Source organism: Anolis sagrei, chromosome 9, assembly GCF_037176765.1.
Source record: "Anolis sagrei isolate rAnoSag1 chromosome 9, rAnoSag1.mat, whole genome shotgun sequence".
Classification (NCBI taxonomy): Eukaryota; Metazoa; Chordata; class Lepidosauria; order Squamata; family Dactyloidae; genus Anolis; species Anolis sagrei.
In genome coordinates this window covers 34357635-34365640 of record NC_090029.1, presented here as the reverse complement: position 1 = coordinate 34365640, position 8006 = coordinate 34357635, and positions in this window count along the sequence as shown.

The window sequence follows — 8006 nt, the reverse complement described above, 5'->3', positions numbered from 1 at the left end:
GGTTGGGGGGGGGGGGTTACCTGACCTTTCTTTCTGGGAGTTGTAGTTCACCCACAACCAGAGAAACTATGATCTCAACTGATGAAGGACATGGACCAAACTTGGCACACAGAGCCCTCATGTCTAACTCAATCCACTGGAGGGGTTTGAGGGGACTGACTCACCATAGTGGGAGTTGTAGTTTAGAGAGTTTACAGAGCACACTGGACCCTCACCAATGGTGCAGCTAGAGCAAACTTGCCCAACATAACAAACTTTAAGTACTTTCAGGGGGTTAACCTGGCATGATGTGAGTTGTAGTTCACCCACAACCTTATGCACTTTGTACAATTTTTACAAAATGACTTTTTTAAATAATGCAGGAAATACCAGGTCCCCAAACTAGTATTACATATATATTAAGTATGTATGTACTCCTAGCCCATATTATATGAAGTACCTTTATGAAGGCATCTCAGGGCTACTATACAGGTATCATTTTGCAATAGCAGTATTGGAAAGGTACTCACAGGCTGCAGAAGTCCAGCTGTCCCCAGCAAAGTGCCAGGATGGGAGACTGTATGGCAGGCACCACCTCGGTTCTGACGGAAACCAGTCTTACTCAAGACGGCCACCCTCCGAAGCCCAACCTTCTGGGTAAATGGGTCAAAGAGTCTGCCATGCTTTTGTGCTAACTGGGTAAAAGAGCTTATACAACTCAAACACATGAGTAAATTACTGGCAAACTAAAGGCTTCGAATGACCGAGAGACCAGGTGTGCTTCTTTAAGAGACACAAACCTGAGTGTTGTGAACCAAAGATCACTCTGCAATTATTCTGTTTTTTCTTGCCTCGCTGACTGTTATTTTTTTGGAAGAAGAATGGGACAGAAATGCTGGAAGAATATGAAGACTGAACTAGCAAACGTTATTACTGAGGAACAGACATGCTAAGGGAGGCTGCAGCAGCTTGCTTTATTTATTTGTTTATTTCAAATATTTGTACCCAGCCCTCAACTCTCGGGGGGACGGGGACGGGGGGGGGGGGGGGACACTCAGGGCAGCTTACAGCCAGCAACCATTCAATGCCCCATATACACATACGGCCAGTGATTCCATCAAAAGCTTGTCCATTTCCATTTTTTAAATAAACTTTTATTTGAGAAAAAAATTACTTACTTACTTAGGCGATCCCTCGCTTTCTGAGGATGATTGTCTTCCAATATTCTTGTGGGTCCGTATGTGGCTGTGGAGCCCTATTCTCGCTCAGCATCTTCTTCCACAGTGAGGGCATCGGTTTCCAGGTGGAAGGTGGTCTCGGCCAGGGTTGGCTTGACGCGCCTTCCTCTTGGCACGTTTCTCTTTTTCACCCTCCACTCGTGCCTCCTCAAATTCTGCAGCACTGCTGGTCACAGCTGAACTCCAGCTGGAGCGGTCAAGGGCCAGGGCTTCCCAGTTCTCAGTGTCTATGCCAGAGTTTTTAAGGTTGGCTTTGAGCCCATCTTTCAATCTCTTTTCCTGTCCTCCAACATTCCGTTTTCCATTCTTGAGTTCGGAGTAGAGCAACTGCTTTGGGAGACGGTGGTCGGACATCCGGACAACATGGCCGGTCCAGCGGAGGTGGTGGCGGAGGACCATCGCTTCAATGCTGGTGGTCTTTGCTTCTTCCAGCACACTGACATTTGTCCACCTGTCTTCCCAAGAGATGTGCAGGATTTTCCGGAGGCAGCACTGATGGAATCGTTCCAGGAGTTGCATGTGACGTCTGTAGACAGTCCACATCTCACAGGCATATAGCAGGGTTGGGAGGACAATAGCTTTATAAACAAGCCCCTTGGTATCCCTACGGATGTCCCGGTCCTCAAACACTCTCTGCTTCATTCGGAAAAATGCTGCGCTTGCAGAGCTGAGAAAAAATAGTTATATCGACATATACTATACATTTCCCTCTCTTTCATTTACATTCACCCTTGTGCTCCCCTTCTCCAGAGCCATCTTTTCTTCTAAAGTCCCACCAAAAGTTCAGTTCTTCATTTGGAGGTAAATTCCCATCTTCCTTTTCCAATATTTTTTCTAGAAATTTTCTCCAAATACTTTCAAAGTCATTTTTTTACATAATCCCTTTTTTACTTTTAAGTTTGATGTTAGCTTTCCTTCCTTCCCCCTTTTTTCCCTCCCTCTTTCTCTCCTTTCTTCCTTCTCTACCTCTTTCCTTCTCTTTGCTTCCATGCTTCCTTCTCCCTTTCCTTCTTTCTTTCCCTCCTTTTCTTTTCTTTTCTTTTCTTTTCTTTCTTTCTTTCTTTCTTTCTTTCTTTCTTTCTTTCTTTCTTTTCTCCCCTTCCCTCCCTCTTTCTTCCCTTTTTTCTGTATTGTCATTTAACTTTTTGTCATTTTGGGGCTTTTAAAGTCCCTTCTGCTGTGTTTTTCAGTGTTTTTATGAGTGAAGGACATACATTGGGTTGTTAGGTGTCTTGTGTCCAAATTTGGTATCTATCCATCCAGTGGTTTTTGAGTTCTGATAATCCCATAAACGAACATTTTTATTTATATAGATCAAAAGCATTTTTTTTGTATCAAAAAGCAAGCATTGTTTGGCAGCAAAATAATATTATATTACATGTATACAGTGGCATCTTTAGAAGATAAAGACCAGAGAGTCCAAATTGAAATTATATCTTCTTTACTCTGCTCATGAGAGGCTTAGTTTTGTTTTATTTTTATACTCTCCTTCTCACCTCAGTTGGTGATTGCCACAAATGTAGGCGAAAAGCAAAGAACTGTAATGAAGCATAAGCCCTTGGGAGTGAGTCACTGCTCTCTCCAGACAGCAGGACAAAGGGCAGCAGCCACCACGGACCAGTGGACGGGGCACTTGGCAAAATATGCAAGCTTGGCATGCACTGGATTTAATACTTGGGGGAAAAAGTCACAAGACAATTGCTCCTTCTCCCAGATTGAAGAGGGGAATCAGTAACACCATTTCTGCTTGCAGATTAACTCACTCCTGCAGGGTGTTCTGCACACCCCAAAAGAAGTCTGTGGTCCTCAAATGTGGGGAGGATCCTATCCCATTTCCAGTGTTAACTACTAGCATCAGCATTGGAAGAAAGGATGGTGCAGAATGGTTAGAGAAGCAGATCTTTGCTTTTCCCTGTTTCATCATGTTTTGGTAACTATATCTTCATCCTTTGTTTCTTTATTTATCACTCTGGGCCAGAGTGAAGAGAGAGGGGGCCAGGGGACACTCCCATCTTGTCTCTTGCATATGTCAATAATTGGGGACCCTTCCCCCCAGCACCGACTGCCGTTCTGGGCCAGAGTGAAGAGAGAGTGGGCCAGGGGACAGTCCCATCTTGTCTCCTGCATATGTCAATAATTGGGGACCCTTTCCCCCAGCACCGACTGCCGTTCTGGGCCAGAGTGAAGAGAGAGTGGGCCAGGGGACAGTCCCATCTTGTCTCTTGCATATGTCAATAATTGGGGACCCTTCCCCCCAGCACCGACTGCCGTTCTGGGCCAGAGTGAAGAGAGAGTGGGCCAGGGGACAGTCCCATCTTGTCTCCTGCATATGTCAATAATTGGGGACCCTTTCCCCCAGCACCGACTGCCGTTCTGGGCCAGAGTGAAGAGAGAGTGGGCCAGGGGACAGTCCCATCTTGTCTCCTGCATATGTCAATAATTGGGGACCCTTTCCCCCAGCACCGACTGCCGTTCTGGGCCAGAGTGAAGAGAGAGGGGGCCAGGGGACAGTCCCATCTTGTCTCTTGCATATGTCAATAATTGGGGACCCTTCCCCCCAGCACCGACTGCCGTTCTGGGCCAGAGTGAAGAGAGAGTGGGCCAGGGGACAGTCCCATCTTGTCTCCTGCATATGTCAATAATTGGGGACCCTTTCCCCCAGCACCGACTGCCGTTCTGGGCCAGAGTGAAGAGTGAGGGGGCCAGGGGACAGTCCCATCTTGTCTCCTGCATATGTCAATAATTGGGGACCCTTTCCCCCAGCACTGACTGCCGTTCTGGGCCAGAGTGAAGAGAGAGGGGGCCAGGGGACAGTCCCATCTTGTCTCCTGCATATGTCAATAATTGGGGACCCTTCCCCCAGCACCGACTGCCGTTCTGGGCCAGAGTGAAGAGAGAGGGGGCCAGGGGACAGTCCCATCTTGTCTCCTGCATATGTCAATAATTGGGGACCCTTTCCCCCAGCACCGACTGCCGTTCTGGGCCAGAGTGAAGAGTGAGGGGGCCAGGGGACAGTCCCATCTTGTCTCCTGCATATGTCAATAATTGGGGACCCTTTCCCCCAGCACTGACTGCCGTTCTGGGCCAGAGTGAAGAGAGAGGGGGCCAGGGGACAGTCCCATCTTGTCTCCTGCATATGTCAATAATTGGGGACCCTTCCCCCCAGCACCGACTGCCGTTCTGGGCCAGAGTGAAGAGAGAGGGGGCCAGGGGACAGTCCCATCTTGTTTCTTGCATATGTCAATAATTGGGGACCCTTCCCCCCAGCACCGACTGCCGTTCTGGGCCAGAGTGAAGAGAGAGGGGGCCAGGGGACAGTCCCATCTTGTCTCCTGCATATGTCAATAATTGGGGACCCTTCCCCCCAGCACCGACTGCCGTTCTGGGCCAGAGTGAAGAGAGAGGGGGCCAGGGGACAGTCCCATCTTGTCTCCTGCATATGTCAATAATTGGGGACCCTTCCCCCCAGCACCGACTGCCGTTCTGGGCCAGAGTGAAGAGAGAGGGGGCCAGGGGACAGTCCCATCTTGTCTCCTGCATATGTCAATAATTGGGGACCCTTCCCCCCAGCACCGACTGCCGTTCTGGGCCAGAGTGAAGAGAGAGGGGGCCAGGGGACAGTCCCATCTTGTCTCCTGCATATGTCAATAATTGGGGACCCTTCCCCCCAGCACCGACTGCCGTTCTGGGCCAGAGTGAAGAGAGAGGGGGCCAGGGGACAGTCCCATCTTGTCTCCTGCATATGTCAATAATTGGGGACCCTTCCCCCCAGCACCGACTGCCGTTCTGGGCCAGAGTGAAGAGAGAGGGGGCCAGGGGACAGTCCCATCTTGTCTCCTGCATATGTCAATAATTGGGGACCCTTTCCCCCAGCACCGACTGCCGTTCTGGGCCAGAGTGAAGAGAGAGGAGGCCAGGGGACAGTCCCATCTTGTCTCCTGCATATGTCAATAATTGGGGATCCTTCCCCCCAGCACTGACTGCCATTCTGGGCCAGAGTGAAGAGAGAGGGGGCCAGGGGACAGTCCCATCTTGTCTCCTGCATATGTCAATAATTGGGGACCCTTTCCCCCAGCACCAACTGCCGTTCTGGGCCAGAGTGAAGAGAGAGGGGGCCAGGGGACAGTCCCATCTTGTCTCTTGCATATGTCAATAATTGGGGACCCTTCCCCCCAGCACCGACTGCCGTTCTGGGTCAGAGTGAAGAGAGAGGGGGCCAGGGGACAGTCCCATCTTGTCTCCTGCATATGTCAATAATTGGGGACCCTTCCCCCCAGCACCGACTGCCGTTCTGGGCCAGAGTGAAGAGAGAGGGGGCCAGGGGACACTCCCATCTTGTCTCCTGCATATGTCAATAATTGGGGACCCTTCCCCCCAGCACCGACTGCCGTTCTGGGCCAGAGTGAAGAGAGAGGGGGCCAGGGGACACTCCCATCTTGACTCCTGCATATGTCAATAATTGGGGACCCTTCCCCCCAGCACCGACTGCCGTTCTGGGCCAGAGTGAAGAGAGAGGGGGCCAGGGGACAGTCCCATCTTGTCTCCTGCATATGTCAATAATTGGGGACCCTTCCCCCCAGCACCGACTGCCGTTCTGGGCCAGAGTGAAGAGAGAGGGGGCCAGGGGACACTCCCATCTTGTCTCCTGCATATGTCAATAATTGGGGACCCTTCCCCCCAGCACCGACTGCCGTTCTGGGCCAGAGTGAAGAGAGAGGGGGCCAGGGGACAGTCCCATCTTGTCTCCTGCATATGTCAATAATTGGGGACCCTTCCCCCCAGCACCGACTGCCGTTCTGGGCCAGAGTGAAGAGAGAGGGGGCCAGGGGACACTCCCATCTTGTCTCCTGCATATGTCAATAATTGGGGACCCTTCCCCCCAGCACCGACTGCCGTTCTGGGCCAGAGTGAAGAGAGAGGGGGCCAGGGGACACTCCCATCTTGTCTCCTGCATATGTCAATAATTGGGGACCCTTCCCCCCAGCACCGACTGCCGTTCTGGGCCAGAGTGAAGAGAGAGGGGGCCAGGGGACACTCCCATCTTGACTCCTGCATATGTCAATAATTGGGGACCCTTCCCCCCAGCACCGACTGCCGTTCTGGGCCAGAGTGAAGAGAGAGGGGGCCAGGGGACACTCCCATCTTGACTCCTGCATATGTCAATAATTGGGGACCCTTCCCCCCAGCACCGACTGCCGTTCTGGGCCAGAGTGAAGAGAGAGGGGGCCAGGGGACAGTCCCATCTTGTCTCTTGCATATGTCATCAGCATATGTCATCAGGAGACAAGATGGGACTGTTCCCTGGTCCCCTCTCTCTTCACTCTGACCCAGAGTGGCAGTTGGTGCTGGGGGGAGGGGTCCCCAACTGATGACATATGCAAGAGACAAGATGGGACTGTCCCCTGGCCTCCTCTCTCTTCACTCTGGCCCAGAGCGGCACTTGGTGTTACTCTTACTTTTAAAGTATTCTTCCCAAACATGTTCTGGGCAAGCCATCTGAGTATTTAGCAGGTTGGGTCTATGGATTTTTTTCCCCAAAGTCACAAAGAAATTACCATTTTTAGATTTTTTTAAAATGACATTAATATTGTGTTTTTTTGCACAATAAGAAACATTTACTCCATTTCAGAAAATTTATTATAACATTAGCTTTTTTGTTGTTGCCTGTTTTAAGTAATTTTAGTGTTTTTTCTTTTTTTCTAAGTCTTTTAAAAAGTTGAGAGCCATGAAATAACAATGCTTTATTGTTTTGCGGTACTGTGGCAAACTGTATTCAGAAGTTATGTAATCAAGAAGTGGCATGCAATGATTACTAACAAATGAACAAGAGGCCTTTTGCTGTGCAATTTCCTTTCAGGCTGGAGGCTGACTCTTTGTTCCTTTCTTCAGCCCAGATCTGTATTTACAATTTTACTTTTTTTTTAAAAGCTCCCATTATACAACTGTAAATTGCAATCAGTGCCAGGGACTAGGTAAAGGTAAAGGTTTTCGCCTGACGTTAAATCCAGTCGTGTCCGACTCTCGGGAGTGGTGCTCATCTCCATTGCTAAGCCGAAGAGCCGGCATTGTCCATAGACACCTCCAAGGTCATGTGGCTGGCATGGCTGCATGGAGCGCCGTTACCTTCCCACCGGAGCGGTACCTATTGATCTACTCACATTTGCATGTTTTTGAACTGCTAGGTTGAAGAAGCTGGGGCTGACAGCGAAAGCTCATACCACTCCCGAGATTTGAACTTGCAACCTTTTGGTCAACAAACTCAGCAGCTCAGCGCTTTAATCCACCGCACCACTGGGTTAGCTGGAGGAATTCTAAGAGCTGTAGCCAGAAAAGTAACGTTTCCAAGCAATGTCAAACATACTTAAACATCTGTAAATCATGTCACACTCTCATGCCACACAATGCCAGGATCCAGACTTCTGCCAGTATGCAGGCAGAGATGAACCATAACAATGTCAGGATCCAGGCTTCTGCCAGACACTTCCTAAGGGTCTAGGACTGTGTGATATATTGGCAAATAATGCCTGCAGATCCCAGTAAGGTGGCCTTCTGCAGCTGGCAGATGGTAATTTTGTCAGCGCCGATTGTGTTGACAGGCCAATGTCTTTAGGCACTGCACCCAGTGTGCCGGCCACCACTGGGACCACCTTGACTGGCTTGTTCCAGATTCTTTGCAGTCCGATCTTTAAATCCTTGTATTATGTCAGCTTTTCCAGTTGTTTCTCTTCAATCCTGCTGTCACCTGGGATTGCAACATCAACAATCCATACTTAGTTTTTTAACACGATT